Raw genomic sequence first — 26985 nt, 5'->3', positions numbered from 1 at the left:
TAGCGACTTCGCAAATATGTGTTAGCGAATTCGCTATTTTGTTGTTGAATGCCGATTACGGAAATTGCGCCCGCATTTGCGTTTTCGCAGCGATTGCGGGCGCAATTTCACTTCATGAATCAGGCTGTTAGTTACTTATAGGCCACTTTCCAGCACAACCCCAAAGCAACACTTTGCACCGGTTTACTTCACTTTCACCTGCTTTGGAAGAGGAGAATTAACAGCTAATGGTGAACATGATGCCCCTGAGCTCCAAGCTGAAAATCGTTCAGGTACTGTTTTGTAATTGATTACAATAAGGTAACATGCGCCCCTCAATTAACAGTTTTCAAGCTGTTACAAATGAATCTCTATTTGAAGCAGAGCAACATTTGAATTACTTCACTAAGAACGGAAATGGTTAACTTTGCTAAAATATGTGTGGTAGTTTGCTGCCATCTAGAGCAGCCTTGTGGTACTGTTTAATTTAAAGTCTCCAACAGAAGGATCATGAAATAATAGTGTTGAATTTGAAGGTTCGAATTTCCTGAGATGAGGTAGGGGTTCTCAGGATTTATTAAATAGAAGGCTAACTAAATAATTTAGGGTACACAAGAACGCACTCAAAGCAGAGTAGGTTATGCTTGCGCGCTGGTTATCATTACCGAAATAAAGGCGGAGATCAGGCGGCGTATGTCACTGCTAGCCATCGGTACCAGCTCTAGTTCTGTTATGGTGTGGAGGAGGGAGCACGTGGAGCATTCTCGTCACCCTGAAGGCAAGGTACCGTCGGGTGAACTACGTGAAAGAACTACTAATTATTATTAGATCTATTTACCAAAAATACCACCGCTCTGTGCGTCTCCCGAAAATATCTATCTATCTTTGGATATGAAAAGCGCATGGGTACGACGACAACGGGGTTTCTCAGTGCAAAGTAAGGAGCTGGATGGCAGACAGCACAGTTAGAACAACCAGGGGCTTATTTACAAGCCCCTTGCACCACTTTTGCATCACTTTTCCCATGTTAAAAGATACGCAAAAGTGGCGCAAGGCGCCTTATTTATGAAGGCCTTGCGCCACCGGTGCGTCCCTTTTAAAATGGGAAAAAGTGACGCACCGGTGGCGCAAGGCCTTCATAAATAAGGCCCCCTGTCTTTAGCAGCTTACGAAATTCCAAAAAGGAAGTGCCCCATATAGGTTTAAAGGCAAAGTGTTCCATAAAGTGGGGCCAAGCATTGAGAAAGACCTACCACCAAGCAAGCCTGGCTCTATCGCATGAGGTATCATGGCAAGATGTGAACTGCTGCAGCGGAAGACACGGTTATGTGCATAAAGATGCACCAATGAGCTCAAATGGCTGGGGCCATAACTGCTGCAAGCGTCATGCCTATAGCACAGTGGTTTGAACTGAATACGCTTGGCAAGAGGCAGCCAGTGTAAACCGTGTAGGTGATGGGAGACCAAAGCTGATTTGGGAGCATGGCAGAGTAGATGAGCGGCTGCATTTTGCATGATTTGAAGCCTGTTCGCTAACGTTTTATTGACCCCTAAGCATATAATATTACCACAATTCATACTATGTAGATAATCAAGAACTGTATGATGATTCTTTGAGGGGAGACAGAATGGAGAAAAATAATTTTCCTAATGCATTTGAGATGACCAAAGCAGCACGCCGCAGTCTTATTGTTGTAATGATCCACAGTCAGTCTGGCATCCAGTCGAAGCCTAGATTCCTAACCCCCAAACCGGGAATGGGCCGCTGCCCTAGGTCTGCTGGATATCACTGAGGACCCCATTATTGAGGTTGATTGCCCACCACCAGCACTTCTGTTTTGTTTTTCATCCAATTTGAAGTAGGTGTTTCTCTTCAGCCAGCTTCCTCAGTAAGGCATAGGCAGAGAATGGGTTCCGTCGATCCATCATTCGTGTGCAGAGACACAATGATTTGTGTATCATCAATATAACAAAAGAGGGCTTGGCAATGCAACACTACAATTTCGGCCAGGGACCCAACGTAGATATTGAACAGAGTTGGGCACAGGGAGGAGCCCTGTGGCACCCCGCATGTCAACTGTAGCACCTAGGATGCATGGGACTTGGAGAACATCTGGAAACAGTAATCTTTTAAAAAGGAACTGAACCAGGCTAAAGTGGAGTCCTGAATCCCAATGTCAGCAAGCCTCTGAAGTAAAACTAATGACACTGTCAAAAGCAGCGCTTAAATCAAAGAGAATCGGAGAAACTTTGTATCCACTGTCCAGCTACCATTTCAAATGCTGTCTACAGGTTTTTTTTCATTTATAACATTACAATTGGCAAGGTACTGTTGGCTGCTGATTCTGTTTCAAGAAAAACACATGAATGCGGCCCTTTTGCGCCACCGTAACGTCAATTTTTGTGACATTCTGCAGCGAAGGAGCTTGATTCATACTTACGAGGCAGCGCTAAGCCACTTTTTTGGGCTTAATGCTGCCTCGTAAATAGTGTTCCCTTTTAGCGCAGTTTTCTGTGTTAAAAGGCCATGCAACGGGTGTTGCTGGTGGCGTTTCCTGCAACATTGATGGCTTTTTGAAACTGCCCCAGATTTATGGGAAATCATAAATCTGAGGCAGCACCACAAACGTACGTCTCCCAGGGGAGGCGTAAGGGAGACACAACTTTTCTCCCTCGTTTTTCCTTTTTCTTTCTGTGATGCATGCTGCATTCTGCATCACACATAGAAAGAGACAAAAGCCTCTTGTGATTGTTTTTGTGCTGGAAGATTTCCCTTCCTGTGCAAAAATAATCACCCTCGCAACACAGGCACCCATGCACCATGGTGCACAGGTGCCTGCGTTGGCACACGGCAGCCCATTGTGCACTGGCACAGAGAAAAAGGGCAGGAATGCAAATATCTGATAGATACAGCGCATTCCTCCCCTTTTCTTTTGCTGCAGGGCAGTGCAGCAGGAAGGCATGCAGTGCTGCCCTAAGGCAAAACCTTATAAATGAGGCCCATGCTTCTATATTACTCTGATAGCTAGTTCTAAACTATTGTACTGTCTTCATTACTTATTGACAAGTACACAGAAGTATCATTAGACTGTTGCAGCAGCAAATTGTGCACGTTCATGTCAGATGTGTACAATCTGACATAAACACTGAATGCAAGCGAGACAAGCAGGTGAGCCCTCCCGTGCCTGTTGGTACCCATCCCGGGCTCTTTGAGACATGGTGGGCCAGAGAATAGAGCTCAGGGCTGGGAGTTTCCATCACAGGGCCAGCTGTAGTCTGACCTGGGGGCTTTCAGAGCTTCTTAACCCAGCCATGTAAGGCAGACCTCCCCGGACTTGCAGGACCTTATCCTGGGCTCTAAGTGAAACAGCAGGACGGAGAACAAAGCCCAGGGCAGGGTGATTTTACCTGAGGTCAGTCAAAGCTCCAACTTAATAAGAGTTTCTTAACCTGGCTCAACAGGGAAGACGTCCCAGGGTCTGTGGGAACTCCCATCACAGGCACTTTGAGTCACCTAGAGTGGAGAACAGAGTGCAGGGCCAGGAGTTTCCACCCAAGAGCTAGCTGGAGCTCTTACCTTGGGCACAGTGAGAGCTTTAACCCCAGCCAAGCTGGGGAAACTTCCTTGGGCCTGCAGGATCCTGTCCCTGGTACTTTGAGACACAGCAGGCCGGAGAACAGTTTTCAGGGCCAGGGGCTTCCACCCCAGAGCCAGCCATAGCTCTGACCCGGGATACATCAGAGCTACTGAACTCTTCTTATCCCAGTTGAGCTGAGGAGACCTCCTCAGTCATACAAGACATTGCCTTGGGAACTTTGAGACAGGGTCAGATGGAGAACGGAGCCTAAGGCCGGAAACTTTCACCCCTGGGCCAGCCAGAGTGCTATAAGGGGTAGTGAGACCACGTGACAAAAAGAGTCAATTGCGGCGAGGGTAACAAAAAGTTAAATAGATCAGCCCAAATCGAGTACCAGAGGAACTAACTATACCGGACACTCGGGAACATGAGATATGCCGTTGTAACAAGAGAAACAAGCAGCCGAGAATTGGGGAAACGAACAAGCTGGTATCCGAAGCGTACAATACCAAAACAGTGGGGGACGCTTCTAAAGTGAACCACGAGAGGAAACACAGCGGAGAAACAATCTCTTTTAACAACCGTATGAGGCCGATCGCAAGACCCTAAAATCGTATGGGTAAGGGCCAGAAAATACATATGAAGATGCGCACAGATGGGCAACTATAGAGGAACCCTCACAGCTCTATAACACGATTACAAATAGGATCAATTGAGAATCCAAATTAAAAAGATACCGTCCACTCCACAAATAGCTAAGGAATTACAGAAATACAAATTGATATTAAACTCAGAGACAGAGAAAATATATTGTCTTGATAAAGATGGTGTGAACCAATCGAAACCATCGAAACGCGACAACACTGTTGCAAAAGCACAATTTAAGGACTGTCACGAATAAGCATAATATTGATGTATCATTTTAGCGATTGTGTGTCCTAGAGTCCAATTGAATGTGCAATCGTTATTGACAAGGTTTAGGTCTTACGTTTGTCTGTCTCTTTTTTTGCTGGTCAAAAAAATCCTCAACTGTTAAAGTGGTATTTAGTGTACATTATATTGTATGTGTTTTTTATGAAATGTGAACGACTTTTAATGAGTATGATATGTTAGTTTTAAGTATAATTTTATATTTTGTATAATTGAATGTGAACTTGAAACCTTTTTTTAATAATACAAGAAAATTCATTTGAATTATGGTATTGTATTTTAGACTAAATTAGTTGTTGTTTGTAAACAGTGTATTTCAAAAAATTGGGCCAAGGGAATCCTTCCTTATTCCCAGCCAGAGTGCTGACAAGAGCCTGGCAGATCTTTCTAACCCGGCCATGCAGAGGAGCCCTCTGGGTGCCTGTGCGACCCCGTCCCGGCCACGTTCCCATACAGCAGACCAGAAAATGGAGCCCGGGACAGAGGTCTTCAGCAGTAAACCCTCTGGCTTTACCCTGATATCCTTTTCAGCATTGGCTACTATAATATGGAAAGACATGCCAGCAGACATCAGAGGCACTTAAATTAAATACATTTCAGAAAAGAGGTAACGGTATGTCTTTTCGGAAACTTCTTAGCATATAAGTCATAGTTGTTTGGCTTTAACTCCTAGAACAGATATACGTTTTATACATATTATGACAACACATATTTGAGACACCTTCCCAACGACAAAAGACCAGACAGGTGACTTGTATGCTAAAAAAAAGTTATTAACATAAAGCTCATGTCCATCTTTTGCAGTCAGCAGAGAGATATATGTACAAATATTTCTCCACCATGTGAACATTGGACCTGTGATGTGAAATCCTGAGCAAATCAAATCTGAGACAACTGAAACTATCCAGATTTTTGGATATTTTGAGCTTTGTTAAACCGTCAAATATTTTATTGGTTCAAGTTTGAAGCTATTTGACTCGTAAATCTGCCTTTCCACATTTCCACTTTGTAATACTTCCTCTCCCTGTCCAAGAATTTGTGGAGTGTTCCAGTTCGATGGCCGGCTTCTAAAAGCTCTAACTAGTAAAACTAAAAGACTTTCCCACCGTCCAGGGGAGTGATACGACGGAGCTCTCCCCAAAACTACTCCTGTTTTTGCTCCTGTCTTCCAGTCAAACTTCTATGGCATCAGTGGATTTCAGGAAGGGTAATATTCCATAATTGTTTTGTCCTGCAAGGTCTAAAATTGTTCAAACATGTATTTTTGAGTCGAGGTTACTATGGTTCGATCCTATTTGTGGAAAGGCATAAGTCTCTATTCGATTGAGCAGTCGGAGAAGGCCTGTTTATGCCTTACCTCTCCCTCTTCTCTTTGGAGATGCACTTTTCTATCAGTTTTTGGCCTTTCTCTTTGGCCTGGGGAACATTTGATCTGACACCTTGTTCGTGTAGTCTCACTGTGCAGATTCTCCGCTTTTTTGGCTTTAAAAGCTAAGAAAGCGGAGATAAAATTATCTCCCTATTACCTAGCTGTCGCTTACACCAGTTAGCGACAGCTAGTAGGAGATAGCGACCATCTTGGGACCCACTTTACATGTCAGTGATATTTATCACTAATGACATGCAAAGTGGGCCTGCCAAGATGTTAGCGACTGAAAACAGTCGCTAACATCGCTATCTCCTATTACCAACTTTTGGAGATATTCGCGCTAAGCGCAAATATCTCCAAAAGCTAACACCTGCCCTGAGCAGTTCTTAGCCATGTTATCCAATGGGAGGTGGATAACATGGCTAAGAGCATTAGCTCGGTAATGCATGAATATCGCTGACTTTTCAGCGATATTCATGCATTGCGGCGATTTTTATCGCATTTGCGATAAACCTTGGTAATACCAAGGTTTATTTGCGGTAAAAATCGCCGCAGCTCAGCGGCAAATTTTTGTCTCTAACCTAGCAATAGCGATAATTATCGCTATTGCTTGGTAATATGCCCCTGTATCCTACATCATAAATCAGCTGCCATCAACTGTGCAGACGCTTCATAAAAACGTGAGAGGGAGGAGCTATTCCTCCAATGCCTGTGAGGATTACAAGTGACCACCTCCAATCCATCAGAGCCATGGGGGTTTCTAAAGGAAAAAGACATTTATAAAAGAAGCACAACCAAGACTTACCACCCAGACAGGTATTGATTGGCTCCTCTAACACCCCCCTTGCAGTTGGGTGGCCTCCCTTTGCCCCCTGGTTAAATACCAAACACATGCTAAACTTCAATGACTCAACCCAGATCTCCTAAATCAAAGAACCCAGGGGAGAAACGTAGCACTGCTTGCCAATGAGCTACGGGGTCAGTTGTCACATTGTAGCTTCCCCGAGTACTACAGGGTTATCCTGAGGCACAAGCAAAATAAACACTTTCTGAATGTGTCATAAATGAAGATCAGTAGCCCTCCAGCATCAATTTTCACCATAAGGACGATAAAAGAGTGTGATATGCCAAGAAAATGCCAATCCCCACAGCTGGCTGTAATGTATTCTACCGGGTAAATTTATTGGACTTAAATGCAGGCACACTGTTCTAAAAGAAACATCAAACAATTATAGAAAATTGTATAGAGGTTAATATTCTGCATACATATTGGAAGATTTACCCAGCCACTGTCCTGTTTGAATGACATTTTGACTGGCAAATCCTCGTGCAAATCCAACTGCAGAGAGCCCGTATCCAGACATAGATAGCAATGTTGTTGTGGCCATCCCTATTTTGAGTGGGTGGCACATCTGTTAGATCTCTTTTGAACCAAGGAGTAATGTGTGTCACACCCACTTCAGCGATAAGGGATTCAGGTGTACCCCTACCTTGATGATTGGCTAATTGTGTTTTCTTCTTTTCTAAAAGCAGTGGATCATGTTTGTTCCTGGAAGGAATTAGTTGGGAGAAATGAGTACTCATCATAAGTAATAAGCACAATCCTTTTCAGGGTGAACCACAAACACCACTAAATAAACCTAAGGGGTGGAAGAATAGACGTGCAGAAGGACTTTGGCATACCATTTCTGCTTATCTCGCCTGAGGCTTGAGCCGGGCGGTCATTCTGCTCTCCTGCTAATTTTAAAACATTTCTGATTGTTGTTTTCACTTCCCCTCTGTGTCCTCTCCCCCCTGCACCAGCGCGCGGATTTAGCGCGACGCTGTGGTGTCTCTGCCGATTTCGGGCAGAGTCACAATTTTAATAATCACTGAATTTTTTTAAATCGATTGGTGCACTCCTCCTGCATAGCGCTACCCCCCACAGTCGATACAGCCGAGTTTAGGGTTGTTGAGGTGCTGGAAAGGGTGGAACTATTGCGGCGGCCATCTTGAGTAGGGTGATCCTTACTTAGGGAGAGAGGCAGCGCTATAAAAAGAGACGGCCATGACTCCGCGCAGCGGACGCGATCAGCGGGCGCGCCGGACTCGCGCCGGAGTCAAGCCAGAGTCCTGCCCGTCTGCGCCCGTCCGCGCACGGGCCGGGCATAGGGCAAAGGATTCTGCTGGAACCAATAATAGATACTACAGCAGGCAACAACTATTAGCATTAAAACCAGTCGCTGATTGTGAGCGCCACAACTTAAACCCTTCAGATTGGACAGGTCCGGTGAGCTGCCATAAATGTCATAACGCTTTTTCATGGTCTCAGGTATCCACCCTCACAACACTTACCGCTCCCACCCATACTATAAAGGCGGGTTTAATTAATGCCAGGTCCTTACCGAAACATGCTCTGCACATACATGACCTCCTTACAGATGATAACCTAGATTGTCTCTTTATTACTGAGACTTGGCTTAAACCCTGGTGCACTCCTGACCTGGTACATGCCCCACCTTCAGGGTATAGTATCCAGAGGGTGGACAGAGGTAACGAGCAACGGGGGGGGGGGGGGGGGGTGGCCATTATACACAGAGATATCATTGGGTGTGTAATGACAGAACTCCATGATATAAAGGATGCGGAAGGGATGGGTTTCAGTCTTAAAATCCACGACAACTTCTCTTTTTCTGGGGCCCTCATCTACCGCCCTCCCGGCACTAGTACTGACTTTTTGGGAAGCCTGGGAGAAGCGTTAAGTCCATTGATACTCAGATACTCAAACTTTACCCTGCTGGGGGATGTGAACATTCATCTGGAGTCCATAACTGAGGCATCCCCTGCCTCCTTTAGGGAAACCATGGAAGTGCTGGGCCTTAAAATATGTGATACCCCAGCCACCCATGAGGCGGGACACACGATCGATTGTATTGCCACCAACTCAGATACCTTATCAATAGGTCTGCTGAAACCCCAAACATGGACTGACCACGTACTGATATCTTTCTCAATCATACCAGAATCAAATGCCAACAATAAGCATATTGGTAAAAATAATCAGCCCACACAAGAGGACTGGAAAGCCACCATGAAGCACCCCGAATTAATATCTATAGCCACAGAGTGCAAACCTAAGTCAATAGGACCCCCAAATTTAAACACCTTTAGGGAATGGATGACGGAACTAAAAAACATGACTGGACAGGGTAGACGCAAGCGTAAACCCGGAAATAAAAAGAGATCCGCCCCCTGGTTTGATCTAGAGCTCAAAAATAAACAGGGTGAACTTAGACGGGCCGAACGTAGCTGGCGGAAAAACTACCTAAGCACAGAACGCTGTAAATATAAAAAGACCAAGAAAGCATACCACGCACTAATCAAACAAGCCAAAACAAAGTACTATACATCAGCTATAGCAACAGCTAATAGTAAACAGAAAACAATCTTTAATATCGTTAAAGACTTCAGTAAACCTAAATGTCTCTTGCAGGACATCCCTCCTTCACAATCACTTTGTGATTCCATCGCAGACTTCTTTGAGGGAAAGGTTAAGGGTCTGACGAAGGACTTTGAGGTTCCCACCCTCGAACACATTCATGAGGACGAAAATATTAGGCAGGAAGTCCCTCAGCTTACGGCTTTCCGTACAATCAGCCTGGAGGAGTCAAAACGGGCTATCCTAGCTACTAAGTCAGGATCGCCGTTCGACCCATGCCCTATAGGACTCCTTCATCTTATTGCTGATATTGTTAACTCGGACATAAACACTATCGTCAACAACTCTCTGTCCACTGCTTACGTCCCCCCTGAGTGGAAATTGGCAGCTGTAAAACCCCTACAAAAAAAACAACTCCCCGACCCCACCACACTATCTAATCTACGTCCGATTTCACTACTCCCAGCATTGTGCAAAATCACTGAGTCCACAGTGAACAAACAGCTGACACACTTCTTGGAAGAGAATGAGGCATGGCACCCTAATCAAGCTGGCTTTAGGACTCAGCATTCCACCGAATCGGCTCTCCTGTTCACCACTGAAACCATCCGCTCAGCTTTAGACCAAGGCAAGAAGGCCGTCCTGATATTATTAGATCTGTCGGCGGCCTTCGACACGGTCTCACATGCTATCTTAATAGACCGGCTAATAACATCTGGCATCAAAGGTATTGCCTTAGAGTGGATAAGAAACTTTCTTAGTGACAGGCGACAAGTGGTGACCTTGGGGGATTATCATTCCAGTGAGAAGCCACTGACAACGGGAGTACCTCAAGGTTCTAGTCTGAGCCCGACATTGTTTAATGTCTATACTGCAACCCTGATACAGCTGATATCGTCCTACGGCATAGATGTAATAGCATATGCCGACGATACTCAACTGATCCTGGTCATGGACAAAGAAAACCAGGTCTGGGAAGAAAAACTTAAGTGTTGCCTGACGGCGACCTTTGAGTGGATGCGGAAAAACCACTTAAAATGTAACACAGGCAAGACTGAGATCATGCCCATAGGCCCAAATAACGAATTCATCCCCAGACTGTGGTGGCCCGAGAATGCTGAAATACCACCTCACACTACTTCCTCGGCTCGTAACCTTGGGGTACAGTTTGACGCCGACTTATCTTTCAAACATCAGGCGGCAAAAGTGGCAGGCACCTGCTTCGGGGTAATAAAAATGCTCAGAAAGTTCTTTGACCTACTGCCCCTCGAAGCTAGGAAAACTGTCACGATTGCATTAGTCACATCCCGCATTGACTACTGCAACAGCCTGTATGCTGGTACCAATAAGGTGGTTACCCATAAACTCCAGATGGTACAGCATGCGGCGGCAAGGCTTGTTCTGAAATGGCCAAGAAAATCTTCAGCAACTAAAGCCCTCAATGTACTACATTGGCTGCCTATAACCAAAAGGGTCCTCCACAAAGTATTGACAATCACCTTTCGCGCGGTGCATAATTCAGGCCCAATGTACCTGAGAAAAAAATGTGTCAAATACTGTCCAAACCGCACACTACGGTCTTCAAATGCTAATCTCTTGACCATTCCAGGTTTCAGACTCAAGACCCGTGGGGGTAAATCCTTAGCGGTATTGGGTGCCAAGGCATGGAATGCGCTCCCCACCCCATTAAGAGCCCTGGACAAGGAATCTGATTTCCGTAAACAACTGAAAACCTGGATTTACAACCTTCCAGACTCAATGGCCAGAGCACTAGTATGACTCCGGTCTCAGTCTTCTTAAGCAGTAAGGCAACTTTTTTCACCTGGTTGACCCTTTAATGGCGCCGAGATGCTCCCTGGAGCGATTGCTAGCGCGGTATAAATGGACCTTACATTTACATTTACATTTACATTTAGCCTAAAATTCCCACCCTCAGTGTTTCTATTCACTGATTTGCAGGAGATTTGTGCAAACCTGACTGGATCTATTCACCACTGAAACCAATGCTCTACTGCCCCACTTTTGCAGTCTGGTTCCATCCAAGACAGCATATGTGATAGACATTCTGTACCATGGCCATCAGGGCTCATATGGTTTAGCCCAATTTCAGTTGATCCCCAAAGTTTTGGGGAAGATCCTGCAGGATCATGCAGAGTTGCCTCTTGTAGTTCTGGAATATTCCAGGAGACAATGGTTTCCACTCCTACTACAGATGGAAGTGTATCCTTATTTGCAATTTCCCATTTTGCTGCCTCCATTGAGTCTGATATAGCCCAGGGATATTCTATAGAAGTAGCAGAACTCCATTGACGTAATTTTGAATCTTGGTGCAGAAACAGAGGGCATTCCCCCAATCCATGTGAACTAGTCACAGCTCTACATTATTTATGAGAGATGGCTTCATGTTGGGATTAGCGGTCACTCCTGTTAGAGTTCAGTGGTCTGGTTTTAGTAGTGCTGACATCTCTATATTCACCCCTCTAGCTTCTCATCTGCTGAGATTTTTTTTCATTGACCAGTTACTCACTGTCCTATTGCATCCTGGGTTCTACCACTAGTTATACATACCTTAATAAGCCCTCCTTCTGAGCCCTTAGAGATCTTGGAGTGAAATGCTCTCTGCCAATGTCTTCTTCTTCAGGTCATCTGGTCCGGATGAAGGATAGGGGAGAACAGAGCCTCATTTTTGTCCCATCCCTTCTTGATATTTTATGAGGACCAGGTAATTCTAAGACTGAGTCTTCTTTTTCTTACCAAGAAAGAATCGAAATATCATTGTGAATATCTATTTTTATCCCAATCCCTTCTCCGTAAGAGAAGAAAAAGCCTCACACGCTGGACCATAATAGGTCTATCTACAAATATATCTAGATTGGACAGCTCCCTCACAAAAGGCAGATTCCGTTTGTCACCTTTGGCCTTTCAGGTAGAGGGCTTTGCCCTACTACATCTAACCTGCATCGATGGATATAGATGGCAATCTTGAGCTATTATGAGGTCTCAGATGTAGAATTGCCAGGTGGTTTCCAAAGTAGACTTACTAGGGGAATGGCATCATCGTGGGCAGCCTTTAAGGGGAACTTCACTTAAAGATATTTGCTGCACTACCATTTGGGCATCCCCTAATACTAATACTTTTAAGTAACCTTGCCATCTGCAGTTGGGTGGGAGGGCATGTGCAGTTTTCTGTACTCATGTGTTATCTTCTGTTCATGAGCTATAATTTTCTGTTTTTAAAACCTGTTGTTTCTCCTTTTGTGCATTCTGGGATATGGGGGCCATATTCGAGGAACGTATTTTTCGGGCTCAGTAATCAAGATCTGTGAGGCATAAGGAGTCCTCGCAGTGTAGGCGCTGTGACAAGGAAGACCTGGACTCGCAGTAATGAAGATTATGGGCAACAGGGTCATTACTTTATAGAAGATGCCCTCTTTGGACCCCCAAATGGCATTTGCACTTCTTGACCAATATCTAATTTGTCTTTTCTATGAAAGCTCTTTGAAAAGGTGGTGGTAGAATAGTTACATTTTAAACTGGTTTAACCATATACCTGACTTATCTCAAGAAGGAGATTGATGTCAAAGATTGACAAAATCTGGCCCTGTATCAGTTCAGGATTCCGCCAAATGTGAAGCTGTTGACAGCAGTTTCGGTGTCTAACTCTGTTTGATGTTTTAATGATGTTGAATCCTGCTCTCCCCTCCAGCCACTTCCTGAATGTGCGAGAACTGAATCCAGTATTCCCTATCCAGAGGAAAATATGGTGCATGTTATTCCTCATTCTGGCACAAATAAGCCGCAGGGACAGCAGCAGAAATCTGAAATTCTGACCCTCTAGTAACCCAGCATCTAAATCCAGGAAACTTGTAATGAGGGCCATTAATTAAGGGACTGTCGGCAATCCCAAACCATCAATTTGGATGCGACCGAACACTGGTCGGTCACATTCCTATAGCCTTTTAGCCCACGGTAGAGGGCTATACCTGCTATTAAAGGCCCTCTCCAGCGTTAAAGGCCCGAGCCGAAGGGGAGGGCCTTTAACAAGGGAGAGGGACTTTAACAGCGGTATAGCCCATCTATGAAGGGCTATAAGGCTATTAGAACATTCTGTCACTAGAGGACAGAATGTTCTAACAAAAAAACAAAGCCTTTTGGGAGCATGAGGGGATTGAAATCCCCTCAGGTTCCCTGAAGCCTTTGTTCACAGCCAGAGCTGTGAACAAAGAAACATTGGAATGTTGGAGCTCCGGGCCTATACCAGCCATTATAAGACCAGCACTCCATTGTTTTCAATGGAGCTCCCAACATTCCAATGTTCTAATATTCTTTACAATGGGACCATGCATTCCAACCGGAATGCATGCTCTTATTGTAAAGTGCTGAGGTGCAATTCATCCCTGCACCCAGTGACCAATCCACGTGGATGGGGCTGGCAGAGAGTGTGAATTTCAGGGGTAAGATTGAAGGAACTCAACACAAAGTAAAACGTTACCCTGGCTTTAACATCTGTGCATTGGTATCTCATGGTAAAAAACTCACCATATCAGGATCTGTGAACAGTCAAAAATATGTTCATTATTTGTCAATCCAGGCCTGTCCTTTATGAAGTCTCGAGCTTTCAAACGCCTTGTCAGTGTGACCAAACTTTTACAAAACAGCCCAGTCATATGTACCTATTTGCAAAGTTATCTGAAAGAAAAACAGATTTACAAATACCGTGCCTTTTAGAGATGTCGTACACAACAAGGGGTTGCCATGTGCACACCTTTCTTGTACAGTGTTCTGTTCTCATTTTTAAACCATGTTTGTCCTTAAGCGTGCAGCCTCGGTCACGTGGCCTGCCTGGTTGCCTCGTGTAAAACATTACAACAAAACAGAAGAAGCATTCCACTTTATCCGGACGCACAGCAAACTACGTGAAGAATTTCCACAATGTATTCCGCAATTTATCAAAATTCCTTAATCTTTATTCCGTTGATTTTAAACAGTTTGTCCATGTTTTTCTCTATATTTCTTCACTTTCAACTCCTGCCACATGTGAGGCGGTATCTGTATACTGAAACTTCTTTTGAATCGGATATGCCCATCCAGGCCTTTTTCCGAGCCATGCTGTATACAAGAATCATCAATAATAGTGGATATCATACACCCAATGCATTTCAGGCTATAGGTAGCCTTTCTTCAGGGGTTCACTAAAACAATAAAATATTCACTTTAGTATATTTGAACACAATAATACAATGCAAGTTAGTATGTAATACCTGTATTTCAAAACTAAATGCCTCTATGTGACGTTAGTACTTCAAACTGACGTTTTCCCTCTAAGCGCGCTGTGTTGCACAAAAGCACATCGTGTACTAAAGCACCTTCCCCATGATATTCGTGCTCCCTTTCTCCCACTTTTCGTAGTTCTCTCCTAACCCAACTCTAAATGCTGTCTAGTAATGCAATACCTTCCCTATAAAGAAGTCCTCCGTACCTTAATCAAACTGCCTCATTTACTTCCTCCTAGTCGTCTCTGCTTCTCGCACGCGCCATTACTGAATCCTTTCATACTAAGCCTCCCTTCCTCTAAGTTCGAATGAGTGTTTTCCAAGTGGCGGATGGGATATGTAGGCTAGTAGATGATTTAGGTAGATCGTTGAGGAATTGGGCGAGAGCAGATGGGAGGAGTCAGCCACGTACTATTTATTTGTTTTAGTGAACCCCTGAAGAAAGGCTACCTATAGCCTGAAATGCATTGGGTCTATGATATCAGCGCAGGGGGAAATGCAGGACTGTACCATATGGTTGTAAATATGGTACAGTCCTACGTTTCACAAGTGGCGGAGCCCGGCATTAAGACAAGGAGGTTAACGCCGCGCTCCTCCACTTTGTAGTAAATATGCCCCGTATTTTTTTACTCTCAGCTATAAACCTTTGAGGACCAACAATCTTTTTACAGACAACATCAGGAGCCTATCCCAGTTTCACATGCTGCCATCAATCTATCATCAATATATCACACAATCTATACGACACCTTAATATTGATAGTAACAGCATAACAGCAGCATACTACATATTTTGACCACAAACCACCTTTTTAAATGTTGCTTTGCCATATTAAGAGCACAAAGGCTAATTGCAACTTAAATTATGTGATCTAATCACAAGTCATCCTTATTCAACTGTTACCCATTTGAGTTAAATAGCACCTATATGTCTGGTGTTGAATTACTCAAGTCAATATACCAAAGTGTATCTCCACAAGTGCGAATTTTGCAACACAAGCGAGTTTTCTGCATTATGTCTAATTAGAAATGTTTGCACTTGGGCTCCTGCCCGCGTTTTTCCAAAGCCACTGACAAGTTTAATTGAAAATCACCAATAAATATGTTTCAGTTTTGTGCCATTTGTTAAGCACTTTATTTTACTAAGTAGTTCCCAAAGCCAGATTTTCAGCTATGCCGGGAACGTCTGTCCAATAAAAATAACAATGCCCTTCATTTGGACACTATTTAAACACTTGTGTTGACCAATTTGACCTGATAAGGTAAATGTTTAGCACACACTTCCAAAAAATAACAGCGATGAGATTTGTAGCCCTTTTTTTGAAAAATGCAATTTGTTTTGCCAATTTTACATTTTCCACTTTATTACATACCTTTCACAACGGAAGAAACGCACAATCGTCTGTCGACAAAATCAAGGCAATTTTCAAGTGGATTGAAGAAGATAAAACAATTCCACTACAACCCTAGACAATCGCACTTCAACTAACATAATCACGCGTTGCTCAGTTACTACTGTTAAAGGCCACATCCAGTGTTAAGGAATGCACAGATCTCTTTGCCCTGTCCAGTATCTCTATCAATCGCCAACAAGAGGCGTTCTAGAATGTTTGTTTGATAACCTCAGCTGGAATTTGAGAGCTGGGGGTTGGGCGGCACTGTTTTTGGGGGCAGCAGAGGTGAGCAAGTCGTGTCTGTCGAATACCACCAACCCAACCCCAAGAACAAGTCATCCGTCTGTCTATTGATCCTCGCCCCCACAGGAAAAAGTCTGCCGCCACCCCGCTCTTACCTGCACCGGGTGGCAAACTTAGGCCTAGCTATGCCACTGCCTAATGCCATGCCTCAGAAGATCTATACCTATAAACACAAACTGAAGAACCGGGTTTTAGAACCCAGCGGCGCCAGGGGAAACGCCCAATGTCTTCGGATTCACCTGTCTTGGCTAACAGAGACACAGGATACTTCTTGGTGACGTCACAGATCAAATTTATTGGCTGCAACCAGGAACAGAGGTCTACGAAACACAACACGGGTGGTTCGCTAGAGACTGCACAAATTCATAGAGCGAGACATCGTCTTTTATGCTAAAAATCACATTCCTGGCTAGCATCAGCTACATACAAACTGGCCAATCATGTAATGACATTTCAAAACATATCGCATGACGACAAGCCCACTTTCAGTTGTCCAGCCCACCAGAGATGACAAGTCAAAATCCAACATTCCTGCTCGGACAGGCCGGACGAAACCCATAATAAAAGGACCATAAAAGAAGGAACAGAAACAGATGAGAAGCAAGATAGAAGGGTGTGTGCATGTACCATAAACTCAGAAATGTCCTGCTCTTTGATCTCTATCTTGACCAGCTGCCGAACAAGGAACTGGCCTAACAAGTTAGCCTCGGGCAATGAAGTCAGCTTGCTCAGGTCACACAGAAGTCAGCTGAAGGTGTACGTGTCCCAAGGACTCGTTCTGCCGTAGTCATCAGCCTATGTGAGGGCAACCACAAAATGGCTGCCACATACAAAATGGAACCCAAGGGTTCAGAACGTAATCCCTAAATACGTAGCGAATCCATCGCTCGAACATGACTAAAACACTCATACATGCCGCACTCGTCATTTGCGGTCCGCTGATACCAAAATCGTCACGATACGACGACCTTTATGAAACGGGTTCAGAATCCACGGAACCTCAAAACAGAGGCTGCAAGTACCAGAAATAGTGTCCCATTCGCAAATGTTCACAAGAATATATGACGATATCCCGCACTCTTTCATCCCGCATACCATCACTCCGCATTTTTATCTACGAAAGTACCATTACTCCGCAAGCCATAATTCCTCAAACTTTTACAACGCATATGACTTTATTACACATGCCATTACAACGCAAATGCATGTGTGGTGAAGTCATATACTTTGTAAAAGTACTTTATTATAAAATATATATATATACATATATATATTATATATATATATATATATATATATATATATATATATATATATATATATATATATATATATATATATATATATATATATTACCTACTGGCTATCGCCAGTAGGTATATATAGTTAGAATTTTTTCCCTATGGGACTTTTGAAAATTCTATGTCTAATAACTTTGGCGTTTGTGGACGGAATCGGCTGAAATTTTCAGGAAAATGGCACATTTTGTTTCTGAGCAGCCCCTGAAAATTTGGTGGGGTTTCGTCAAGGGGGGGCTGAGAAAAAAGGGGGGTCCCAAAACGCGTTTTTTGCATTGAGTTTTCCATAGGGCGGTTGGACTCACTTTTAGCTCGAACGGCTGAATGGATTTGCACGAAACTTGGCAAAATTGTAGGGACTGTTAGCCCGATGTGCCTTTGCTAGGTCTCAATATATGTGCTCCAGTAGTTTTTGAGAAATTAACGTTCAAACCAAGATATATATCTGTAACAGCGCTCTGGGCAGCGATCCGGTCCGCTTACTTTTCGCTTATCGGAACTTTGCGCGCAGAAAGCTGATTGGCTCTCCGGTGTCTGTCAACATTCTAAACAGTCCGGAGCGGACGCCATCTTGTCTCTCGGTAGGATCGAGAGAGAAGAAGAGGTGGAAAACGAAGGGGGAATTTAATGAAAGGGGGCAAGGTATCCCCCTCTTGACCCCCTAGGAATGTTGTTGGGGTTATTAAAGGGTCCCGTGGGGAAAATAAAAAAAAAATGATTTTTCACGGTAGAAGCGCGGCCGCGAACTGGTAGCGAAACGGGAATTCGCCATTTTGTGCTTCGTAAATTAAATTACTAGTTATAAGTGGGTGCGGGAGACGTATCCTAATCCCCTATGTTTCCTGAGGGTGGGTGAGGAGGCTGATATATGTTGATACATCTCTTCCAGCGGCTGTGCGTGAGCTTTTTTTTTTTTTTTGCTGCGTGACAGTCCGGAGCGGCCGCCATCTTGTCTCTCGGTAGGATCGAGAGAGAAGAAAAGGTGAAAAACTAAGGGGGAATTTAATGAAAGGGGGCAAGGTATCCCCCTCTTGACCCCCTAGGAATGTTGTTGGGGTTATTAAAGGGTCCCGTGGGGAAAAAAAAAAAAAATGATTTTTCACGGTAGAAGCGCTTCACGGGCCGCGAACTGGGCCGCAAACTGGTAGCGAAACGGGAATTCGCCATTTTGTGCTTCGTTAATTAAAGTACTAGGTATAAGGGGGTGCGGGAGACATATCCTAATCCCCTATGTTTCCTGAGGGTGGCTGAGGAGGCTGATATATGTTGATACATCTCTTCCAGCGGCTGCGCCATCTTGCCTTTTTTCGAATGCCACAATTTTGTCGTGCACGGCAGCCATTTTAGATGCCAGGCTGGTTCCAGGCTATCACCTAACCCTGCGGATGTAGTTTATGGCCCCAGCTGTAGAGAATTCAGACATGCCAATCCTCCTGATTCAGGCGTGTGAGTACTGATTTCAGTGCTAGTCTCCCGCCTCCCGATTTCTGCAAGCAAAAACCCGGGGGCATATTACGAACAACTAGCGATAATTTTTGTCTCTAACTTGTTTAGAGACAAAAATTATCGCCGCACATCGGCGATTTTTATCGCAGATAAACCTTGCTATTATCGCAGAAAAGTCAGCGATATTCATGTATTATCGACCTAATGCTCTTAGCCATGTTATCCACCTCCCATTGGATAACATGGCTAAGAACTGCTCAGGGCAGGTGTTAGATTTTGGAGATATTCGCGCTTAGCGCGAATATCTCCAAAAGTTGGTAATAGAAGGTAGCGATGTTAGGGACTGTTTCCAGTCGCTAACATCTTGGCACGCCACTTTGCATGTCATTAGTGATAAGTATCACTGACATGCAAAGCGGGGCCCAAGATGGTCGCTATCTCCTTTTAGCTGTCACTAACTGGTGTTAGCGACAGCTTGATAATAGGGAAATAATTTTATCTCCGCTTTCATTGTTTTTAAAGCCAAAAAAGCAGAGATAAACCCCCTTGATAATATGCCCCACGATTCCTTGGGGGTTTCAGCTGACAGGGCTTGGTATTGTGTTACATGGTAATTTTTCCAGGAAACGTCAGAGGGTCGATGCAGGGGTTCTAGAAGAGGTGATAAACCATTTAAGCCTCATGAACAAGCGCATGGTCTTTTAAAGATTTGTGAAGTACTCGGGGCGGCGGTGTGTGTGTGCCCTCTTTCAGGAGCGGGCGGGGGGGCACTGCCAGCAACTTGCCAGGTCAGGTAGTGTTCAACACGTGCATCACCCTTTCTCTGCCTGCTATTGCGCTCCATGCTTCGGAAAGGTAAGAAAAAGAACGTGCATTTGAGTTTGAAATGTCCGATCCTGCAGCAGCACACTTCCAAAGCCCACACATGACAATAACCCGATTCAAGGCCCCATTCACCCGTTTTTAAAAAAATAGATAACACTCCAACAAAGTAAGGTTATAAAACTTTATTAACTACAAACTTTAACAAACGGAACAAAAACTAAAAACATTTAAACATTTCTCAACACAAAAAGCAACAATGGTTAGAAGCTGTCTTTTGTGCGAATAGTCCCAAGGCAGCACAACGTGCAGAGTTCTGGACGGCACCCAGGTGATGTCGCCTGGGTGCCGCACTGGTTTAGGGATCCTACAATGCTGCTCCGAAAATTGGCGTGGGGCGTCCCGGGTGGGGCGGGGGGAGGCCTCGTCAGTAGCGGTCTGTTGTGCGAATAGTCCCAAGGCAGCACAACGTGCAGAGTTCTGGACGGCACCCAGGTGATGTCGCCTGGGTGCCGCACTGGTTTAGGGATCCTACAATGCAGCACAGAAAAACAGCGTGGGGCGTCCCGGGTGGTGCGGGGGGAGGCCTCGTCAGTAGCGGTCTGTGTCCAGTGTCACATGGCTGACACAACATGTACGACAGGCACCCAGGTGATGTCCAGTAAACTGCCGCACTGGTTTTGGTATCCTACAATGCTGCTCCGAAAATTGGCGTGCGGCGGCCCGGGGGGGGGGCGTGGGGGAGCCGGCGTGAACGGGCCTCCCCAGGTGGCGGCCATCTAGCTGAGTTGCGCTCGCTCTTGCGGCCACAGCGTCTCGCTCACCATGTTGTTGAGTTGCTCCCACTCTTGCAGTGCAGCGATAGGCGGCTGCCACATGGCTCTTAAAATGGCGGACAGCTCCTCGGTTTTAGGCCTGGTCCACTGAAATGGTCCTGGGACACTTTGGAACTCGGACGCTTGCCTGCTAGGGCTTGGGTTCCATTCTCGAAAAGCGTCCCCTCAGCCGTGAAGATTGTATAAAAGTCTTGGGGGCCCCCGACTCCCGCAGGCTTCCGGTGGGGAGCGGCTGCCATGATTGCTCGCGGAATGACCACGACGGAGCCACGAGATGGTGGTGCTCTCATGCTGACGCCAGCTTCAGTCTGAATGATCCAGAAACAAGGTGGGGCTTTCATCGTTTGGGAAAAAAAAATGTTCTAAACCAATGAAAAGTGTTATTTTTAGGTCATATGACCAAGCCTTCCATCTTTAGGAAACCAAAAGTAAAATGAACCAATGAAAAGTTTTAAAAACAAGTCACATGACCTGTTATGCGACATAGGGCTACAAAAAGCGTAGAAAATCCGTTGGCACGTGAGGCGGCGTCAGTAGCGGACCGATGTGCGAATAGGCCGAAGGCAGCACAACGCGCCGAGATCTGGATGGCACCGAGGTGGTGTCCAGCAAATTGCCGCACTGGTGTGGCCATCCTACAATGCTGCGCCGAAAGACGGCGTGTCCAGCTGAGTTGCGGTCACTGTTGCGGTACAGTGACTCGAACGCGCCGAGATCCGGATGGCACCGAGGTGGTGTCCAGCAAATTGCCGCACTGGTGTGGCCATCCTACAATGCTGCGCCGAAAGACGGCGTGTCCAGCTGAGTTGCGGTCACTCTTGCGGTACAGTGACTCGAACGCGCCGAGATCCGGATGGCGCCGAGGTGGTGTCCAGCAAATTGCCGTACTGGTGTGGCCATCCTACAATGCTGCGCCGAAAGACGGCGTGTTCAGCTGAGTTCCGGTCACTCTTCCGGCACAGTGACTCGAACGCGCTGAGATCCGGATGGCACCGAGGTGGTGTCCAGCAAGTGGCTGCACTGGTGTGGCCATCCTACAATGCTGCGCCGAAAGTCGGCGTGGGGTGCCCCGTTGGCTTATGAGGTGATGTCAGTAGTGGACTGATGTGTGAATAGGTCGGAACCAGCACAAGGCGCCAAGATCCGAATGGCAAGTCCTGGATGTTGAGTGCCTCAGTTGAGATTTCTGAGCAGTGCTTGTAGGACTGTCTGAAGCTTATTTGCACCTGTTGCAGCTTCACTAGGTCCGGCGAAACTTTTTGCCTTTTCCTTTCTGCTTCTTTTCCTACAATGCGTTTCATCTGAAGACACGACCAGGTCCCTGAATGTGTGCAGGGGGACGCTATTGATTGAATGAACGCGCCGAGATCTGGATGGCACCGAGGTGGTGTCCAGCAAATTGCCGCACTGGTGTGGCCATCCTACAATGTTGCGCCGAAAGTCGGCGTGGGGTGCCCCGTTGGTTTATGAGGTGATGTCAGTAGTGGACCGATGTGTGAATAGGTCGGAACCAGCACAAGGCGCCCTGCACTGTTGAGCCTTTTTCAATGTCTGTTTTTTGTTGTTTCCCCTCCATCAAAAACAAAACAAAAATACAAGGCGCCAAGATCCGAATGGCAAGTCCTGGATGTTGAGTGCCTCAGTTGAGAGTTCTGAGCAGTGCTTGTAAGACTGTCTGAAGCTTATTTGCACCTGCTGCAGCTTCACTAGGTCCGGCGGAACTTTTTTCCTTTTCCTTTCTGCTTCTTTTCCTACAATGCGTTTCATCTGAAGACACGACCAGGTCCCTGAATGTGTGCAGGGGGACGCTATTGATTGAATGAAAATGGCGGCTTGACACAAAGCTGACTCAAGCGTTACTGTTGGTGCTATACAGACAAAAATTGGTTTTCAGTTTGTACATTCTTCAGGTTTTTTTTTTCCATCCAAGTCTGATTGAGAGTTTGTAGAAAAATGGCTTCAGATTTTCCACATACTACTCTTCAACATTCTTCCTAAATGTAACAATGTGAAACTCACTAGGAGAACGGCTGTTTCTGTTTCCTTTCAAAATGCTGCCACCAATATTTTCTGAATGGAAGACACCATCTTGTAGCATAAAGGGCCGAAAGGGGTTCTGGTCTGGCCGATGGTTGGTGGAGACATTTTGACTATATCTTGGACCTGCCCGGCCTCGCCCAAAATGGCGCCGGTATAAATGGGACTCGTAACTCTTTGCCCGCAAATGTATATCTAGAAAATGTTATTGTAAGTGGCCCTGTCGTATTTTAATTACAAAATGTACGTCCACCGATTCCGCAACTGTTAGACACCTTTGTTCTTGTCACCTAATGGCCCGCTCGTTACGTTCTTCTACAGTGTAAATGTCTCCTCATCATATACGATTTCAGTTTGCTCCGTGGCCGGCCCACGTGGTTATAGGCCCGTATTTGTATACTGACATTTTCACAATAAAGGTTTTTAAAACAAAACACGGTAGTAGTATTTTCATTTGTAAAGTTTTTACTTTTAGTGACTGTTTTCGAATCAGTAAAAGGCAAGTGAAATAAAGCAGTCCAATTACATGACGGATAAAAGGTATAATATGTAGGAAGGCTCTTGTCTGAACTCAGGAAGTATTTTTCCTTTGTTAGGAAACCCCTCACTCACCACCTGGTGGTGACTTGCTTCATCATCGGGGCCCACCCAAGTGGCCTAGCGTCACTTGGGTGTGCTTCAACACCTGCAACTGCAGTGGAGCTGGTAGTGAAGTGTGGGGTGCAAAAAAAGAAATGTGAGTGTTAAAAATGTCCTGGTATTCTTTAGTATAGAGTTTTAATAAAAAAGATACTGGACAAAATTAAAAAAATCAGATTGAGATAGAAGTGGGGGAGTTACGGTCCACTTATCTCTAGTTTATGTGTTGGTCGACATGTTTCTACCTTTTGGGGAAAATCCCCGGTATTCCTCAGGACCAAAAACCAAGGAAGTGGGTGGTATGTGCCCCCTAAAAGACACACCCAGTCCTAAATCCTCGGACAACCAGAAGAAAAATCAACTTCTGGGATGCACACCTTAAGTGGAGGGTGCTTTAAAACCTGTTGGGAATGAAAAGAAATGAATAAAATAATTACTATCCTGTTACGTAGTGTAGTGCTAGAGTGCAGGATACGTGCAATTATTCTGGCTTCCCACAGTGGTGTTTTGCACAGTGCCTTCATCGGAGCTGAGCGTGTCTACATGTGTTTGTGCAAACGTGCTCTTAGCTGTTGAGATAGAATGTCTATGGAGTAAGGTCTGGTATTGGCCTTAGTGCGTGCTATCTAGGAAAAAGACATGCTGGCATCAAACTCAGGGGTGCACTATGTAGGAGTGCTCATATTGTGTACCGCCGTGAATTGAGTAATGTGCCAGCTAGGTAACATTAAATTACTTCTGTATGACCTGATCACAGTATGTGGTCAATTAAAAACAAAGAGACAAACTCGACTGACAATACACACACAACATGGAATGATACAAAACTTAAGGAATGGCAGGTAGGAACAGGGCTTACAATGCTAAAGCTCAACTCGAGCTGCATCAGGCAGGAGGGGGGCGCTACGCCGGTACCAACATAGTCTAACAAAAAAGAGAAGATATGTTGGAAGTGAGGAGGAGGTTCCTTGTTAGGTGCTGGCGTAGGCCTCCGTTGTTGGTCCTGTGTGGAAGAAAAGAATAACTTACAGTTTTCTGGGCGTGATCAGGAAGTTCACCTACTACCCCGTGCTCGCTGCTCGGTAGGAATGAGTCAGCGTGGGTGTGGTGTTTAAATGCGTGAAGTTGCTTCCGGTCTAGGCAGCGAAGGTACGGGTGCCTTGGACGGACAGCGGTAGGCAAGGTTACGGGCAGAAGCCGCGCATGCGTGGTAGCGCGGAAGCCGCGCATGCGTGGATGCGCGAGGTTAGGATGCTGGTGGTGGGCGGAGCGGTTGGCATGGCAACGGCCAAAAGGTGCGCCTGCGCACTTGGGATGTAAACAAGGATGGCCGGGGAGTAGCGGTGTGTGCCCCCCGGCGCCGTGTTATGGGAGAATCAGAGAGATCGAGGGGTACAAAATAGCTCTAAGTCTGGGCAAATGAGTATGAAAGTGCCCTGGAGTGGCGGGGTATGTCGCCCAGAGTATCAGATACAGACAGGAGTGGTTGCTACAGTCTGTGGGGGATATAAGCCTATGGCCTATTAGGTGGTGAAAGACGCACAAGGGGGGTATGCCATAAGTGTTATATTAGGAAAACACTAAAAAAGTGTTATATTAGGAAAACACTCGAAAGGAATGGGGAACAGGACAAGGTATATCCTGAGTCGCTTGCTGGAGATCTTGTCAATGGACTGAAGGGGTATCTTCTGTCAGTGGGGCATACTCCGCCCGAGTAGGGAGGAAGAGTGACCGACAGCCATTGGTGTAAGAGTAACTGTGGGAGATGATGATCCGACAGAAAAGAGGGGTTCATCTCAGCACAGAGTTCCAAGGGATATTGTCATTAAGCCCATGGATATGAGTGGAAAGTCTATATATCCATCTTTGTTCCTTTTCAAATAAGCGGGCCTGGATGTTGGGGCCAGCTTGCAGCTGTTCGATGACCGTCCACTTCATGTCGTTTGTAGTGTGGTGAGCCGTTAGAAAATGGTCTGTGAGTTTTGTTATGTTCTTTTTACATCTTATTGTACTTCTGTGTTCACAGATTCGTTGTTTGATCTTTCGCGTCGTCATGCCGATGTACGGTTTGCCACAGGTGCAGGTGATAAGGTAAATAACATTGGAGCTATTGCAGTTAGTGTGGGATCTCTGCTCCCATGTCTTTCCTGGTTCCAAACTGATGGTCTTAGTGTTTTCAGTGAGATGGCATACGCTACAGTCCCCACAACGTGAATGTCCAGTGACTGGTGGTAAACCCCAAATCTGAGTCAATGTTGGTTCGTTGGTGTTATGACTATTTTTGGGTCTAGTGTTCACCAAGGTATTTTTTAGACTGTTCGCCTTTTTGTACGAGAAGAGTGGTTTTTCCCAGTGGAATGATCCGGAGTTGATGATTGACCAATGTTTTTTAATACTTTTACTCACTTCATTTGAAATGATATTGTAGGTCGTGACACATGTCAAAGGTATGTTCTCAGTATCTTTTACAACTTCCTCAAGAAGAGCTTGCCGTGGTTGGTTCCTTGCCCGTTGTCGGCATTTTTTAGTGATCTTAGTCGGGTATCCACGCTGAGACAGTTTGGTGGTCAGGTCATCTGCTTGTTCTTTGAAATCCTGGAGATTGGTACAATTCCTCCGTAGTCTAAGGTATTGGCCATAAGGGAGGTTTTCCCGTAGGGGCCGCGGATGGAAACTTTCAAACCTAAGTAGGTTATTCTTGGCCGTAGGTTTGAAGTGAGTTTTAGTGGTCAAGGTGTCCTGTTTTTTTTGGATTTCAATGTCTAAAAAGATCATTTTCTCTTTATCTATGCTGTGGGTGAAGTGTAGATGTGCATCACGTGCATTGATCCAGGTGATAAAGGTTGTTAGTGTCTCCTGGGGGCCCTTCCAGATTGCCAACACGTCGTCAATGTAACGGCGCCAGAAGACCAGGTTTCCAAGGTAAGGGTTGTTGGGTGAGAGTATGTGTTGGGTTTCAAAATCAAACACATAAAGTCCGGCTATGCTGGGAGCAAAAACACTGCCCATTGATGTGCCCCCTATTTGGAGGTACAGGGAACCCTCAAATTCAAAGAAGTTCCTTTTGAGAGCCAGGGTGGCACAGTCGATGATGAAATTGACTGGTGTTCTGTGTTCCCATGTGGATTTTTCCAGAGTTTCCTTCAGTACTCTTATAGTGGCGTCTTGGGGAATGTTAGTATAGAGACTCTCTATGTCCAGACTGATCAATATCATGTCTTCCTCCATTTTTATGGTTTCTAAGATGGTGAGGAGGTTTTTAGTATCTTTCAAATAGGTTGCAGTCCCTTGCACTATAGGTTTCAAAAAGTGGTCGCAGAATCTCGACAATGGTTCGAGGAGTGAGCCTATTCCGGATACTATGGGTCTCCCAGGGGGAGGATTTTTGTTCTTGTGCATTTTAGGGACTATGTAGAAATATGGTATTTTCTCTTCCGTCTTAGTCAGATAGTCCGCTTCCTGTTTGGATATGTCGCCTCTGTATTCTGCTTCTTCCACCAAGTTAGTAATTTCCCTTTTTAAATCATCTGTGGGATCCTGGGTGAGGGGGAGGTAGTTGTTCCTGTCCTCTAATAATCGTCTGCATTCTTGTTGGTAATCGTTGGCATTCATGATCACTAACCCTCCGCCTTTATCGGCTGGTTTGATGACGATTGTCTCATCC

This window comes from Lissotriton vulgaris, chromosome 8 (assembly GCF_964263255.1).
Source record: "Lissotriton vulgaris chromosome 8, aLisVul1.2, whole genome shotgun sequence".
Taxonomy (NCBI): Eukaryota; Metazoa; Chordata; class Amphibia; order Caudata; family Salamandridae; genus Lissotriton; species Lissotriton vulgaris.
Note: the sequence above shows the minus strand (reverse complement) of the source record.